Consider the following 15,650-nt stretch of genomic DNA (forward strand, 5'->3'; position numbering starts at 1 on the left):
AAACAGGGACAAATGACAATGATGTACCTGCACAGACGTTTAGGAATAAGTTCACAGGTGGATTGGGAAATAGGGAAACAAATACTGTGTACTGTATATATATATTTATGAAAAAAACAGCACATTTACAATCAAATCTGGATTTGAAAAAATGGACGGTCCTTGCTTGCAGGATATGATATGGGGTTTTTATTTCACCCCCTCCCCACCCTAGTTCTACATGGTATGTCTGGGTCTCTGTAGCCAGACAACCCCCTGTGATGATATCACAAAGGGAGTGTACAGTACGTTCTAGAGTTTCTAGGCTCCAAAGTAACAAAGAGCAGCATTTAAAAGCAACAGATTGCAGACTATCTGCTGAGCTGTGCAAAAAACAATCTCTATCTATCTATCTATCTATCTATCTATCTATCTATCTCTATCCATGGAGCAGCAGACAGTGTTAGCTTGCTTCTATATTTATGCAAATGCCAGGTAAGCAGCCATGCTGGTAAGGGCCAAAGTGTCACGTTTGGCAGCAGGACAGGGCACCTCTCCCTTTTTATGCAGCAGCAGCAGGTGTCAGTGGAGGTCAGAAAAAGAGAGTGCCAGCAGGTAGGGGAGATGTAGAAAGCCACCCCAGAAATATGGTGTCCCCCTGTCTCTCCGGCAGCTGAAATGACAGAGCTGAGCGGTGTTCAAAGTGATTGCTTCTTTCTTTTAAAACCAAGAAGAAGTACCTTACGGCGAAGCTTGGCTGCTCTGGGTGCTTGTTGGATGGGGGGGAGGGTTTGGTTTGGCTTTGCTTTGCTTTGCTTTGCTTTGCTTTGCTTTGCTTCGCTTCGCTTCTGGGGGGGGGAGGAGGACGGGGTGTCTTGGATCTATGTTGTTTGACAAATATTCATTGCTGCTGCTGCTGCTGCTGCTGCTGCTGCTGCTGCAGCACAAATGTTTGCATGGAATGGCCTAGGCTGCTCCTTGCTGCAGGTGCTGGCTGCAGCGGCTCAGATACTAGGCCTCAGGTACTGTGTTGCTTGCTGCACCAATGACCAAGCTGCTCTCTCCACAAGGGTGACAGTTGTCCTGGGACAGGGCTAGTTGCCCCCAGCGCGCCATTGCAACTCATACTTACCTGGCAGGGGAGTTTTAAGCCATGCTCCAGCAGGTGGCTCTCCCAGGGCGAGGCTAGCTCATTGCACTTGGAGCTAGCTGACCTCTGCGATTTCCCCACATGCGGGAAACTCGACTGCACAATTTCTGGTAGTGGGGGACTGCGTGCGCGCTCTCCCCTGTTTTTGGATGGTTACAAAAAACAGAAACAGGTGTTTGTTCAGACAAGCTGCTGCTATTCCCACTGCTTGGGCTTTGGGCATGGTCAATAACTGCTGGCAAAAAGGAGCACCATGTACAATAAATAGCCAGCTAGCAACATCTCAAACAGGGACAAATGACAATGATGTACCTGCACAGACGTTTAGGAATAAGTTCACAGGTGGATTGGGAAATAGGGAAACAAATACTGTGTACTGTATATATATATTTATGAAAAAAACAGCACATTTACAATCAAATCTGGATTTGAAAAAATGGACGGTCCTTGCTTGCAGGATATGATATGGGGTTTTTATTTCACCCCCTCCCCACCCTAGTTCTACATGGTATGTCTGGGTCTCTGTAGCCAGACAACCCCCTGTGATGATATCACAAAGGGAGTGTACAGTACGTTCTAGAGTTTCTAGGCTCCAAAGTAACAAAGAGCAGCATTTAAAAGCAACAGATTGCAGACTATCTGCTGAGCTGTGCAAAAAACAATCTCTATCTATCTATCTATCTATCTATCTATCTATCTATCTATCTATCTCTATCCATGGAGCAGCAGACAGTGTTAGCTTGCTTCTATATTTATGCAAATGCCAGGTAAGCAGCCATGCTGGTAAGGGCCAAAGTGTCACGTTTGGCAGCAGGACAGGGCACCTCTCCCTTTTTATGCAGCAGCAGCAGGTGTCAGTGGAGGTCAGAAAAAGAGAGTGCCAGCAGGTAGGGGAGATGTAGAAAGCCACCCCAGAAATATGGTGTCCCCCTGTCTCTCCGGCAGCTGAAATGACAGAGCTGAGCGGTGTTCAAAGTGATTGCTTCTTTCTTTTAAAACCAAGAAGAAGTACCTTACGGCGAAGCTTGGCTGCTCTGGGTGCTTGTTGGATGGGGGGGAGGGTTTGGTTTGGCTTTGCTTTGCTTTGCTTTGCTTTGCTTTGCTTGCTTTGCTTTGCTTTGCTTTGCTTTGCTTCGCTTCGCTTCTGGGGGGGGGAGGAGGACGGGGTGTCTTGGATCTATGTTGTTTGACAAATATTCATTGCTGCTGCTGCTGCTGCTGCTGCTGCTGCTGCTGCAGCACAAATGTTTGCATGGAATGGCCTAGGCTGCTCCTTGCTGCAGGTGCTGGCTGCAGCGGCTCAGATACTAGGCCTCAGGTACTGTGTTGCTTGCTGCACCAATGACCAAGCTGCTCTCTCCACAAGGGTGACAGTTGTCCTGGGACAGGGCTAGTTGCCCCCAGCGCGCCATTGCAACTCATACTTACCTGGCAGGGGAGTTTTAAGCCATGCTCCAGCAGGTGGCTCTCCCAGGGCGAGGCTAGCTCATTGCACTTGGAGCTAGCTGACCTCTGCGATTTCCCCACATGCGGGAAACTCGACTGCACAATTTCTGGTAGTGGGGGACTGCGTGCGCGCTCTCCCCTGTTTTTGGATGGTTACAAAAAACAGAAACAGGTGTTTGTTGGGCATGGTCAATAACTGCTGGCAAAAAGGAGCACCATGTACAATAAATAGCCAGCTAGCAACATCTCAAACAGGGACAAATGACAATGATGTACCTGCACAGACGTTTAGGAATAAGTTCACAGGTGGATTGGGAAATAGGGAAACAAATACTGTGTACTGTATATATATATTTATGAAAAAAACAGCACATTTACAATCAAATCTGGATTTGAAAAAATGGACGGTCCTTGCTTGCAGGATATGATATGGGGTTTTTATTTCACCCCCTCCCCACCCTAGTTCTACATGGTATGTCTGGGTCTCTGTAGCCAGACAACCCCCTGTGATGATATCACAAAGGGAGTGTACAGTACGTTCTAGAGTTTCTAGGCTCCAAAGTAACAAAGAGCAGCATTTAAAAGCAACAGATTGCAGACTATCTGCTGAGCTGTGCAAAAAACAATCTCTATCTATCTATCTATCTATCTATCTATCTATCTATCTATCTATCTCTATCCATGGAGCAGCAGACAGTGTTAGCTTGCTTCTATATTTATGCAAATGCCAGGTAAGCAGCCATGCTGGTAAGGGCCAAAGTGTCACGTTTGGCAGCAGGACAGGGCACCTCTCCCTTTTTATGCAGCAGCAGCAGGTGTCAGTGGAGGTCAGAAAAAGAGAGTGCCAGCAGGTAGGGGAGATGTAGAAAGCCACCCCAGAAATATGGTGTCCCCCTGTCTCTCCGGCAGCTGAAATGACAGAGCTGAGCGGTGTTCAAAGTGATTGCTTCTTTCTTTTAAAACCAAGAAGAAGTACCTTACGGCGAAGCTTGGCTGCTCTGGGTGCTTGTTGGATGGGGGGGAGGGTTTGGTTTGGCTTTGCTTTGCTTTGCTTTGCTTTGCTTTGCTTTGCTTCGCTTCGCTTCTGGGGGGGGGAGGAGGACGGGGTGTCTTGGATCTATGTTGTTTGACAAATATTCATTGCTGCTGCTGCTGCTGCTGCTGCTGCTGCTGCTGCTGCAGCACAAATGTTTGCATGGAATGGCCTAGGCTGCTCCTTGCTGCAGGTGCTGGCTGCAGCGGCTCAGATACTAGGCCTCAGGTACTGTGTTGCTTGCTGCACCAATGACCAAGCTGCTCTCTCCACAAGGGTGACAGTTGTCCTGGGACAGGGCTAGTTGCCCCCAGCGCGCCATTGCAACTCATACTTACCTGGCAGGGGAGTTTTAAGCCATGCTCCAGCAGGTGGCTCTCCCAGGGCGAGGCTAGCTCATTGCACTTGGAGCTAGCTGACCTCTGCGATTTCCCCACATGCGGGAAACTCGACTGCACAATTTCTGGTAGTGGGGGACTGCGTGCGCGCTCTCCCCTGTTTTTGGATGGTTACAAAAAACAGAAACAGGTGTTTGTTCAGACAAGCTGCTGCTATTCCCACTGCTTGGGCTTTGGGCATGGTCAATAACTGCTGGCAAAAAGGAGCACCATGTACAATAAATAGCCAGCTAGCAACATCTCAAACAGGGACAAATGACAATGATGTACCTGCACAGACGTTTAGGAATAAGTTCACAGGTGGATTGGGAAATAGGGAAACAAATACTGTGTACTGTATATATATATTTATGAAAAAAACAGCACATTTACAATCAAATCTGGATTTGAAAAAATGGACGGTCCTTGCTTGCAGGATATGATATGGGGTTTTTATTTCACCCCCTCCCCACCCTAGTTCTACATGGTATGTCTGGGTCTCTGTAGCCAGACAACCCCCTGTGATGATATCACAAAGGGAGTGTACAGTACGTTCTAGAGTTTCTAGGCTCCAAAGTAACAAAGAGCAGCATTTAAAAGCAACAGATTGCAGACTATCTGCTGAGCTGTGCAAAAAACAATCTCTATCTATCTATCTATCTATCTATCTATCTATCTATCTATCTCTATCCATGGAGCAGCAGACAGTGTTAGCTTGCTTCTATATTTATGCAAATGCCAGGTAAGCAGCCATGCTGGTAAGGGCCAAAGTGTCACGTTTGGCAGCAGGACAGGGCACCTCTCACCTCTCCCTTTTTATGCAGCAGCAGCAGGTGTCAGTGGAGGTCAGAAAAAGAGAGTGCCAGCAGGTAGGGGAGATGTAGAAAGCCACCCCAGAAATATGGTGTCCCCCTGTCTCTCCGGCAGCTGAAATGACAGAGCTGAGCGGTGTTCAAAGTGATTGCTTCTTTCTTTTAAAACCAAGAAGAAGTACCTTACGGCGAAGCTTGGCTGCTCTGGGTGCTTGTTGGATGGGGGGGAGGGTTTGGTTTGGCTTTGCTTTGCTTTGCTTTGCTTTGCTTTGCTTTGCTTTGCTTCGCTTCGCTTCTGGGGGGGGGAGGAGGACGGGGTGTCTTGGATCTATGTTGTTTGACAAATATTCATTGCTGCTGCTGCTGCTGCTGCTGCTGCTGCTGCTGCTGCAGCACAAATGTTTGCATGGAATGGCCTAGGCTGCTCCTTGCTGCAGGTGCTGGCTGCAGCGGCTCAGATACTAGGCCTCAGGTACTGTGTTGCTTGCTGCACCAATGACCAAGCTGCTCTCTCCACAAGGGTGACAGTTGTCCTGGGACAGGGCTAGTTGCCCCCAGCGCGCCATTGCAACTCATACTTACCTGGCAGGGGAGTTTTAAGCCATGCTCCAGCAGGTGGCTCTCCCAGGGCGAGGCTAGCTCATTGCACTTGGAGCTAGCTGACCTCTGCGATTTCCCCACATGCGGGAAACTCGACTGCACAATTTCTGGTAGTGGGGGACTGCGTGCGCGCTCTCCCCTGTTTTTGGATGGTTACAAAAAACAGAAACAGGTGTTTGTTCAGACAAGCTGCTGCTATTCCCACTGCTTGGGCTTTGGGCATGGTCAATAACTGCTGGCAAAAAGGAGCACCATGTACAATAAATAGCCAGCTAGCAACATCTCAAACAGGGACAAATGACAATGATGTACCTGCACAGACGTTTAGGAATAAGTTCACAGGTGGATTGGGAAATAGGGAAACAAATACTGTGTACTGTATATATATATTTATGAAAAAAACAGCACATTTACAATCAAATCTGGATTTGAAAAAATGGACGGTCCTTGCTTGCAGGATATGATATGGGGTTTTTATTTCACCCCCTCCCCACCCTAGTTCTACATGGTATGTCTGGGTCTCTGTAGCCAGACAACCCCCTGTGATGATATCACAAAGGGAGTGTACAGTACGTTCTAGAGTTTCTAGGCTCCAAAGTAACAAAGAGCAGCATTTAAAAGCAACAGATTGCAGACTATCTGCTGAGCTGTGCAAAAAACAATCTCTATCTATCTATCTATCTATCTATCTATCTATCTATCTATCTCTATCCATGGAGCAGCAGACAGTGTTAGCTTGCTTCTATATTTATGCAAATGCCAGGTAAGCAGCCATGCTGGTAAGGGCCAAAGTGTCACGTTTGGCAGCAGGACAGGGCACCTCTCCCTTTTTATGCAGCAGCAGCAGGTGTCAGTGGAGGTCAGAAAAAGAGAGTGCCAGCAGGTAGGGGAGATGTAGAAAGCCACCCCAGAAATATGGTGTCCCCCTGTCTCTCCGGCAGCTGAAATGACAGAGCTGAGCGGTGTTCAAAGTGATTGCTTCTTTCTTTTAAAACCAAGAAGAAGTACCTTACGGCGAAGCTTGGCTGCTCTGGGTGCTTGTTGGATGGGGGGGAGGGTTTGGTTTGGCTTTGCTTTGCTTTGCTTTGCTTTGCTTTGCTTTGCTTCGCTTCGCTTCTGGGGGGGGGAGGAGGACGGGGTGTCTTGGATCTATGTTGTTTGACAAATATTCATTGCTGCTGCTGCTGCTGCTGCTGCTGCTGCTGCTGCTGCAGCACAAATGTTTGCATGGAATGGCCTAGGCTGCTCCTTGCTGCAGGTGCTGGCTGCAGCGGCTCAGATACTAGGCCTCAGGTACTGTGTTGCTTGCTGCACCAATGACCAAGCTGCTCTCTCCACAAGGGTGACAGTTGTCCTGGGACAGGGCTAGTTGCCCCCAGCGCGCCATTGCAACTCATACTTACCTGGCAGGGGAGTTTTAAGCCATGCTCCAGCAGGTGGCTCTCCCAGGGCGAGGCTAGCTCATTGCACTTGGAGCTAGCTGACCTCTGCGATTTCCCCACATGCGGGAAACTCGACTGCACAATTTCTGGTAGTGGGGGACTGCGTGCGCGCTCTCCCCTGTTTTTGGATGGTTACAAAAAACAGAAACAGGTGTTTGTTCAGACAAGCTGCTGCTATTCCCACTGCTTGGGCTTTGGGCATGGTCAATAACTGCTGGCAAAAAGGAGCACCATGTACAATAAATAGCCAGCTAGCAACATCTCAAACAGGGACAAATGACAATGATGTACCTGCACAGACGTTTAGGAATAAGTTCACAGGTGGATTGGGAAATAGGGAAACAAATACTGTGTACTGTATATATATATTTATGAAAAAAACAGCACATTTACAATCAAATCTGGATTTGAAAAAATGGACGGTCCTTGCTTGCAGGATATGATATGGGGTTTTTATTTCACCCCCTCCCCACCCTAGTTCTACATGGTATGTCTGGGTCTCTGTAGCCAGACAACCCCCTGTGATGATATCACAAAGGGAGTGTACAGTACGTTCTAGAGTTTCTAGGCTCCAAAGTAACAAAGAGCAGCATTTAAAAGCAACAGATTGCAGACTATCTGCTGAGCTGTGCAAAAAACAATCTCTATCTATCTATCTATCTATCTATCTATCTATCTATCTATCTCTATCCATGGAGCAGCAGACAGTGTTAGCTTGCTTCTATATTTATGCAAATGCCAGGTAAGCAGCCATGCTGGTAAGGGCCAAAGTGTCACGTTTGGCAGCAGGACAGGGCACCTCTCCCTTTTTATGCAGCAGCAGCAGGTGTCAGTGGAGGTCAGAAAAAGAGAGTGCCAGCAGGTAGGGGAGATGTAGAAAGCCACCCCAGAAATATGGTGTCCCCCTGTCTCTCCGGCAGCTGAAATGACAGAGCTGAGCGGTGTTCAAAGTGATTGCTTCTTTCTTTTAAAACCAAGAAGAAGTACCTTACGGCGAAGCTTGGCTGCTCTGGGTGCTTGTTGGATGGGGGGGAGGGTTTGGTTTGGCTTTGCTTTGCTTTGCTTTGCTTTGCTTTGCTTTGCTTCGCTTCGCTTCTGGGGGGGGGAGGAGGACGGGGTGTCTTGGATCTATGTTGTTTGACAAATATTCATTGCTGCTGCTGCTGCTGCTGCTGCTGCTGCTGCTGCTGCAGCACAAATGTTTGCATGGAATGGCCTAGGCTGCTCCTTGCTGCAGGTGCTGGCTGCAGCGGCTCAGATACTAGGCCTCAGGTACTGTGTTGCTTGCTGCACCAATGACCAAGCTGCTCTCTCCACAAGGGTGACAGTTGTCCTGGGACAGGGCTAGTTGCCCCCAGCGCGCCATTGCAACTCATACTTACCTGGCAGGGGAGTTTTAAGCCATGCTCCAGCAGGTGGCTCTCCCAGGGCGAGGCTAGCTCATTGCACTTGGAGCTAGCTGACCTCTGCGATTTCCCCACATGCGGGAAACTCGACTGCACAATTTCTGGTAGTGGGGGACTGCGTGCGCGCTCTCCCCTGTTTTTGGATGGTTACAAAAAACAGAAACAGGTGTTTGTTCAGACAAGCTGCTGCTATTCCCACTGCTTGGGCTTTGGGCATGGTCAATAACTGCTGGCAAAAAGGAGCACCATGTACAATAAATAGCCAGCTAGCAACATCTCAAACAGGGACAAATGACAATGATGTACCTGCACAGACGTTTAGGAATAAGTTCACAGGTGGATTGGGAAATAGGGAAACAAATACTGTGTACTGTATATATATATTTATGAAAAAAACAGCACATTTACAATCAAATCTGGATTTGAAAAAATGGACGGTCCTTGCTTGCAGGATATGATATGGGGTTTTTATTTCACCCCCTCCCCACCCTAGTTCTACATGGTATGTCTGGGTCTCTGTAGCCAGACAACCCCCTGTGATGATATCACAAAGGGAGTGTACAGTACGTTCTAGAGTTTCTAGGCTCCAAAGTAACAAAGAGCAGCATTTAAAAGCAACAGATTGCAGACTATCTGCTGAGCTGTGCAAAAAACAATCATCTATCTATCTATCTATCTATCTATCTATCTATCTATCTATCTCTATCCATGGAGCAGCAGACAGTGTTAGCTTGCTTCTATATTTATGCAAATGCCAGGTAAGCAGCCATGCTGGTAAGGGCCAAAGTGTCACGTTTGGCAGCAGGACAGGGCACCTCTCCCTTTTTATGCAGCAGCAGCAGGTGTCAGTGGAGGTCAGAAAAAGAGAGTGCCAGCAGGTAGGGGAGATGTAGAAAGCCACCCCAGAAATATGGTGTCCCCCTGTCTCTCCGGCAGCTGAAATGACAGAGCTGAGCGGTGTTCAAAGTGATTGCTTCTTTCTTTTAAAACCAAGAAGAAGTACCTTACGGCGAAGCTTGGCTGCTCTGGGTGCTTGTTGGATGGGGGGGAGGGTTTGGTTTGGCTTTGCTTTGCTTTGCTTTGCTTTGCTTTGCTTTGCTTCGCTTCGCTTCTGGGGGGGGGAGGAGGACGGGGTGTCTTGGATCTATGTTGTTTGACAAATATTCATTGCTGCTGCTGCTGCTGCTGCTGCTGCTGCTGCTGCTGCAGCACAAATGTTTGCATGGAATGGCCTAGGCTGCTCCTTGCTGCAGGTGCTGGCTGCAGCGGCTCAGATACTAGGCCTCAGGTACTGTGTTGCTTGCTGCACCAATGACCAAGCTGCTCTCTCCACAAGGGTGACAGTTGTCCTGGGACAGGGCTAGTTGCCCCCAGCGCGCCATTGCAACTCATACTTACCTGGCAGGGGAGTTTTAAGCCATGCTCCAGCAGGTGGCTCTCCCAGGGCGAGGCTAGCTCATTGCACTTGGAGCTAGCTGACCTCTGCGATTTCCCCACATGCGGGAAACTCGACTGCACAATTTCTGGTAGTGGGGGACTGCGTGCGCGCTCTCCCCTGTTTTTGGATGGTTACAAAAAACAGAAACAGGTGTTTGTTCAGACAAGCTGCTGCTATTCCCACTGCTTGGGCTTTGGGCATGGTCAATAACTGCTGGCAAAAAGGAGCACCATGTACAATAAATAGCCAGCTAGCAACATCTCAAACAGGGACAAATGACAATGATGTACCTGCACAGACGTTTAGGAATAAGTTCACAGGTGGATTGGGAAATAGGGAAACAAATACTGTGTACTGTATATATATATTTATGAAAAAAACAGCACATTTACAATCAAATCTGGATTTGAAAAAATGGACGGTCCTTGCTTGCAGGATATGATATGGGGTTTTTATTTCACCCCCTCCCCACCCTAGTTCTACATGGTATGTCTGGGTCTCTGTAGCCAGACAACCCCCTGTGATGATATCACAAAGGGAGTGTACAGTACGTTCTAGAGTTTCTAGGCTCCAAAGTAACAAAGAGCAGCATTTAAAAGCAACAGATTGCAGACTATCTGCTGAGCTGTGCAAAAAACAATCTATCTATCTATCTATCTATCTATCTATCTATCTATCTATCTATCTCTATCCATGGAGCAGCAGACAGTGTTAGCTTGCTTCTATATTTATGCAAATGCCAGGTAAGCAGCCATGCTGGTAAGGGCCAAAGTGTCACGTTTGGCAGCAGGACAGGGCACCTCTCCCTTTTTATGCAGCAGCAGCAGGTGTCAGTGGAGGTCAGAAAAAGAGAGTGCCAGCAGGTAGGGGAGATGTAGAAAGCCACCCCAGAAATATGGTGTCCCCCTGTCTCTCCGGCAGCTGAAATGACAGAGCTGAGCGGTGTTCAAAGTGATTGCTTCTTTCTTTTAAAACCAAGAAGAAGTACCTTACGGCGAAGCTTGGCTGCTCTGGGTGCTTGTTGGATGGGGGGGAGGGTTTGGTTTGGCTTTGCTTTGCTTTGCTTTGCTTTGCTTTGCTTTGCTTCGCTTCGCTTCTGGGGGGGGGAGGAGGACGGGGTGTCTTGGATCTATGTTGTTTGACAAATATTCATTGCTGCTGCTGCTGCTGCTGCTGCTGCTGCTGCTGCTGCAGCACAAATGTTTGCATGGAATGGCCTAGGCTGCTCCTTGCTGCAGGTGCTGGCTGCAGCGGCTCAGATACTAGGCCTCAGGTACTGTGTTGCTTGCTGCACCAATGACCAAGCTGCTCTCTCCACAAGGGTGACAGTTGTCCTGGGACAGGGCTAGTTGCCCCCAGCGCGCCATTGCAACTCATACTTACCTGGCAGGGGAGTTTTAAGCCATGCTCCAGCAGGTGGCTCTCCCAGGGCGAGGCTAGCTCATTGCACTTGGAGCTAGCTGACCTCTGCGATTTCCCCACATGCGGGAAACTCGACTGCACAATTTCTGGTAGTGGGGGACTGCGTGCGCGCTCTCCCCTGTTTTTGGATGGTTACAAAAAACAGAAACAGGTGTTTGTTCAGACAAGCTGCTGCTATTCCCACTGCTTGGGCTTTGGGCATGGTCAATAACTGCTGGCAAAAAGGAGCACCATGTACAATAAATAGCCAGCTAGCAACATCTCAAACAGGGACAAATGACAATGATGTACCTGCACAGACGTTTAGGAATAAGTTCACAGGTGGATTGGGAAATAGGGAAACAAATACTGTGTACTGTATATATATATTTATGAAAAAAACAGCACATTTACAATCAAATCTGGATTTGAAAAAATGGACGGTCCTTGCTTGCAGGATATGATATGGGGTTTTTATTTCACCCCCTCCCCACCCTAGTTCTACATGGTATGTCTGGGTCTCTGTAGCCAGACAACCCCCTGTGATGATATCACAAAGGGAGTGTACAGTACGTTCTAGAGTTTCTAGGCTCCAAAGTAACAAAGAGCAGCATTTAAAAGCAACAGATTGCAGACTATCTGCTGAGCTGTGCAAAAAACAATCTCTATCTATCTATCTATCTATCTATCTATCTATCTATCTATCTCTATCCATGGAGCAGCAGACAGTGTTAGCTTGCTTCTATATTTATGCAAATGCCAGGTAAGCAGCCATGCTGGTAAGGGCCAAAGTGTCACGTTTGGCAGCAGGACAGGGCACCTCTCCCTTTTTATGCAGCAGCAGCAGGTGTCAGTGGAGGTCAGAAAAAGAGAGTGCCAGCAGGTAGGGGAGATGTAGAAAGCCACCCCAGAAATATGGTGTCCCCCTGTCTCTCCGGCAGCTGAAATGACAGAGCTGAGCGGTGTTCAAAGTGATTGCTTCTTTCTTTTAAAACCAAGAAGAAGTACCTTACGGCGAAGCTTGGCTGCTCTGGGTGCTTGTTGGATGGGGGGGAGGGTTTGGTTTGTGTTGCTTTGCTTTGCTTTGCTTTGCTTTGCTTTGCTTTGCTTTGCTTCGCTTCGCTTCTGGGGGGGGGAGGAGGACGGGGTGTCTTGGATCTATGTTGTTTGACAAATATTCATTGCTGCTGCTGCTGCTGCTGCTGCTGCTGCTGCTGCTGCAGCACAAATGTTTGCATGGAATGGCCTAGGCTGCTCCTTGCTGCAGGTGCTGGCTGCAGCGGCTCAGATACTAGGCCTCAGGTACTGTGTTGCTTGCTGCACCAATGACCAAGCTGCTCTCTCCACAAGGGTGACAGTTGTCCTGGGACAGGGCTAGTTGCCCCCAGCGCGCCATTGCAACTCATACTTACCTGGCAGGGGAGTTTTAAGCCATGCTCCAGCAGGTGGCTCTCCCAGGGCGAGGCTAGCTCATTGCACTTGGAGCTAGCTGACCTCTGCGATTTCCCCACATGCGGGAAACTCGACTGCACAATTTCTGGTAGTGGGGGACTGCGTGCGCGCTCTCCCCTGTTTTTGGATGGTTACAAAAAACAGAAACAGGTGTTTGTTCAGACAAGCTGCTGCTATTCCCACTGCTTGGGCTTTGGGCATGGTCAATAACTGCTGGCAAAAAGGAGCACCATGTACAATAAATAGCCAGCTAGCAACATCTCAAACAGGGACAAATGACAATGATGTACCTGCACAGACGTTTAGGAATAAGTTCACAGGTGGATTGGGAAATAGGGAAACAAATACTGTGTACTGTATATATATATTTATGAAAAAAACAGCACATTTACAATCAAATCTGGATTTGAAAAAATGGACGGTCCTTGCTTGCAGGATATGATATGGGGTTTTTATTTCACCCCCTCCCCACCCTAGTTCTACATGGTATGTCTGGGTCTCTGTAGCCAGACAACCCCCTGTGATGATATCACAAAGGGAGTGTACAGTACGTTCTAGAGTTTCTAGGCTCCAAAGTAACAAAGAGCAGCATTTAAAAGCAACAGATTGCAGACTATCTGCTGAGCTGTGCAAAAAACAATCATCTATCTATCTATCTATCTATCTATCTATCTATCTATCTATCTCTATCCATGGAGCAGCAGACAGTGTTAGCTTGCTTCTATATTTATGCAAATGCCAGGTAAGCAGCCATGCTGGTAAGGGCCAAAGTGTCACGTTTGGCAGCAGGACAGGGCACCTCTCCCTTTTTATGCAGCAGCAGCAGGTGTCAGTGGAGGTCAGAAAAAGAGAGTGCCAGCAGGTAGGGGAGATGTAGAAAGCCACCCCAGAAATATGGTGTCCCCCTGTCTCTCCGGCAGCTGAAATGACAGAGCTGAGCGGTGTTCAAAGTGATTGCTTCTTTCTTTTAAAACCAAGAAGAAGTACCTTACGGCGAAGCTTGGCTGCTCTGGGTGCTTGTTGGATGGGGGGGAGGGTTTGGTTTGGCTTTGCTTTGCTTTGCTTTGCTTTGCTTTGCTTTGCTTTGCTTCGCTTCGCTTCTGGGGGGGGGAGGAGGACGGGGTGTCTTGGATCTATGTTGTTTGACAAATATTCATTGCTGCTGCTGCTGCTGCTGCTGCTGCTGCTGCTGCTGCAGCACAAATGTTTGCATGGAATGGCCTAGGCTGCTCCTTGCTGCAGGTGCTGGCTGCAGCGGCTCAGATACTAGGCCTCAGGTACTGTGTTGCTTGCTGCACCAATGACCAAGCTGCTCTCTCCACAAGGGTGACAGTTGTCACAAGGGTGACAGTTGTCCTGGGACAGGGCTAGTTGCCCCCAGCGCGCCATTGCAACTCATACTTACCTGGCAGGGGAGTTTTAAGCCATGCTCCAGCAGGTGGCTCTCCCAGGGCGAGGCTAGCTCATTGCACTTGGAGCTAGCTGACCTCTGCGATTTCCCCACATGCGGGAAACTCGACTGCACAATTTCTGGTAGTGGGGGACTGCGTGCGCGCTCTCCCCTGTTTTTGGATGGTTACAAAAAACAGAAACAGGTGTTTGTTCAGACAAGCTGCTGCTATTCCCACTGCTTGGGCTTTGGGCATGGTCAATAACTGCTGGCAAAAAGGAGCACCATGTACAATAAATAGCCAGCTAGCAACATCTCAAACAGGGACAAATGACAATGATGTACCTGCACAGACGTTTAGGAATAAGTTCACAGGTGGATTGGGAAATAGGGAAACAAATACTGTGTACTGTATATATATATTTATGAAAAAAACAGCACATTTACAATCAAATCTGGATTTGAAAAAATGGACGGTCCTTGCTTGCAGGATATGATATGGGGTTTTTATTTCACCCCCTCCCCACCCTAGTTCTACATGGTATGTCTGGGTCTCTGTAGCCAGACAACCCCCTGTGATGATATCACAAAGGGAGTGTACAGTACGTTCTAGAGTTTCTAGGCTCCAAAGTAACAAAGAGCAGCATTTAAAAGCAACAGATTGCAGACTATCTGCTGAGCTGTGCAAAAAACAATCTCTATCTATCTATCTATCTATCTATCTATCTATCTATCTATCTATCTCTATCCATGGAGCAGCAGACAGTGTTAGCTTGCTTCTATATTTATGCAAATGCCAGGTAAGCAGCCATGCTGGTAAGGGCCAAAGTGTCACGTTTGGCAGCAGGACAGGGCACCTCTCCCTTTTTATGCAGCAGCAGCAGGTGTCAGTGGAGGTCAGAAAAAGAGAGTGCCAGCAGGTAGGGGAGATGTAGAAAGCCACCCCAGAAATATGGTGTCCCCCTGTCTCTCCGGCAGCTGAAATGACAGAGCTGAGCGGTGTTCAAAGTGATTGCTTCTTTCTTTTAAAACCAAGAAGAAGTACCTTACGGCGAAGCTTGGCTGCTCTGGGTGCTTGTTGGATGGGGGGGAGGGTTTGGTTTGGCTTTGCTTTGCTTTGCTTTGCTTTGCTTTGCTTTGCTTTGCTTCGCTTCGCTTCTGGGGGGGGGAGGAGGACGGGGTGTCTTGGATCTATGTTGTTTGACAAATATTCATTGCTGCTGCTGCTGCTGCTGCTGCTGCTGCTGCTGCTGCAGCACAAATGTTTGCATGGAATGGCCTAGGCTGCTCCTTGCTGCAGGTGCTGGCTGCAGCGGCTCAGATACTAGGCCTCAGGTACTGTGTTGCTTGCTGCACCAATGACCAAGCTGCTCTCTCCACAAGGGTGACAGTTGTCCTGGGACAGGGCTAGTTGCCCCCAGCGCGCCATTGCAACTCATACTTACCTGGCAGGGGAGTTTTAAGCCATGCTCCAGCAGGTGGCTCTCCCAGGGCGAGGCTAGCTCATTGCACTTGGAGCTAGCTGACCTCTGCGATTTCCCCACATGCGGGAAACTCGACTGCACAATTTCTGGTAGTGGGGGACTGCGTGCGCGCTCTCCCCTGTTTTTGGATGGTTACAAAAAACAGAAACAGGTGTTTGTTCAGACAAGCTGCTGCTATTCCCACTGCTTGGGCTTTGGGCATGGTCAATAACTGCTGGCAAAAAGGAGCACCATGTACAA

General features: G+C 48.4%; 11 non-coding genes across 11 annotated transcripts; all 11 read left to right on the forward strand.

Moving 5' to 3' along the window:
• Positions 1 to 1,103: 1,103 nt before the first annotated feature.
• On the forward strand, positions 1,104 to 1,271 carry LOC142476675 (U1 spliceosomal RNA). The gene has a single exon (XR_012791882.1). It is a non-coding gene; the product is annotated as a U1 spliceosomal RNA (small nuclear RNA).
• Positions 1,272 to 2,549: 1,278 nt separating this feature from the next.
• On the forward strand, positions 2,550 to 2,717 carry LOC142476677 (U1 spliceosomal RNA). Its single transcript, XR_012791884.1, has one exon. It is a non-coding gene; the product is annotated as a U1 spliceosomal RNA (small nuclear RNA).
• Positions 2,718 to 3,938: 1,221 nt separating this feature from the next.
• Positions 3,939 to 4,106, forward strand: LOC142476678 (U1 spliceosomal RNA). Its single transcript, XR_012791885.1, has one exon. It is a non-coding gene; the product is annotated as a U1 spliceosomal RNA (small nuclear RNA).
• A 1,265-nt stretch (positions 4,107 to 5,371) lies between these two features.
• Positions 5,372 to 5,539, forward strand: LOC142476679 (U1 spliceosomal RNA). Its single transcript, XR_012791886.1, has one exon. It is a non-coding gene; the product is annotated as a U1 spliceosomal RNA (small nuclear RNA).
• Positions 5,540 to 6,792: 1,253 nt separating this feature from the next.
• LOC142476680 (U1 spliceosomal RNA) lies at positions 6,793 to 6,960 on the forward strand. Its single transcript, XR_012791887.1, has one exon. It is a non-coding gene; the product is annotated as a U1 spliceosomal RNA (small nuclear RNA).
• Positions 6,961 to 8,213: 1,253 nt separating this feature from the next.
• On the forward strand, positions 8,214 to 8,381 carry LOC142476681 (U1 spliceosomal RNA). Its single transcript, XR_012791888.1, has one exon. It is a non-coding gene; the product is annotated as a U1 spliceosomal RNA (small nuclear RNA).
• Positions 8,382 to 9,635: 1,254 nt separating this feature from the next.
• Positions 9,636 to 9,803, forward strand: LOC142476682 (U1 spliceosomal RNA). The gene has a single exon (XR_012791889.1). It is a non-coding gene; the product is annotated as a U1 spliceosomal RNA (small nuclear RNA).
• A 1,255-nt stretch (positions 9,804 to 11,058) lies between these two features.
• On the forward strand, positions 11,059 to 11,226 carry LOC142476683 (U1 spliceosomal RNA). Its single transcript, XR_012791890.1, has one exon. It is a non-coding gene; the product is annotated as a U1 spliceosomal RNA (small nuclear RNA).
• A 1,262-nt stretch (positions 11,227 to 12,488) lies between these two features.
• LOC142476684 (U1 spliceosomal RNA) lies at positions 12,489 to 12,656 on the forward strand. The gene has a single exon (XR_012791891.1). It is a non-coding gene; the product is annotated as a U1 spliceosomal RNA (small nuclear RNA).
• Positions 12,657 to 13,933: 1,277 nt separating this feature from the next.
• LOC142476685 (U1 spliceosomal RNA) lies at positions 13,934 to 14,101 on the forward strand. The gene has a single exon (XR_012791892.1). It is a non-coding gene; the product is annotated as a U1 spliceosomal RNA (small nuclear RNA).
• Positions 14,102 to 15,363: 1,262 nt separating this feature from the next.
• On the forward strand, positions 15,364 to 15,531 carry LOC142476686 (U1 spliceosomal RNA). The gene has a single exon (XR_012791893.1). It is a non-coding gene; the product is annotated as a U1 spliceosomal RNA (small nuclear RNA).
• The last annotated feature ends 119 nt before the right edge of the window (positions 15,532 to 15,650 follow it).

The sequence above is a fragment of the Ascaphus truei genome, unplaced genomic scaffold, assembly GCF_040206685.1.
Source record: "Ascaphus truei isolate aAscTru1 unplaced genomic scaffold, aAscTru1.hap1 HAP1_SCAFFOLD_1643, whole genome shotgun sequence".
In the NCBI taxonomy this organism is placed as follows: domain Eukaryota; kingdom Metazoa; phylum Chordata; class Amphibia; order Anura; family Ascaphidae; genus Ascaphus; species Ascaphus truei.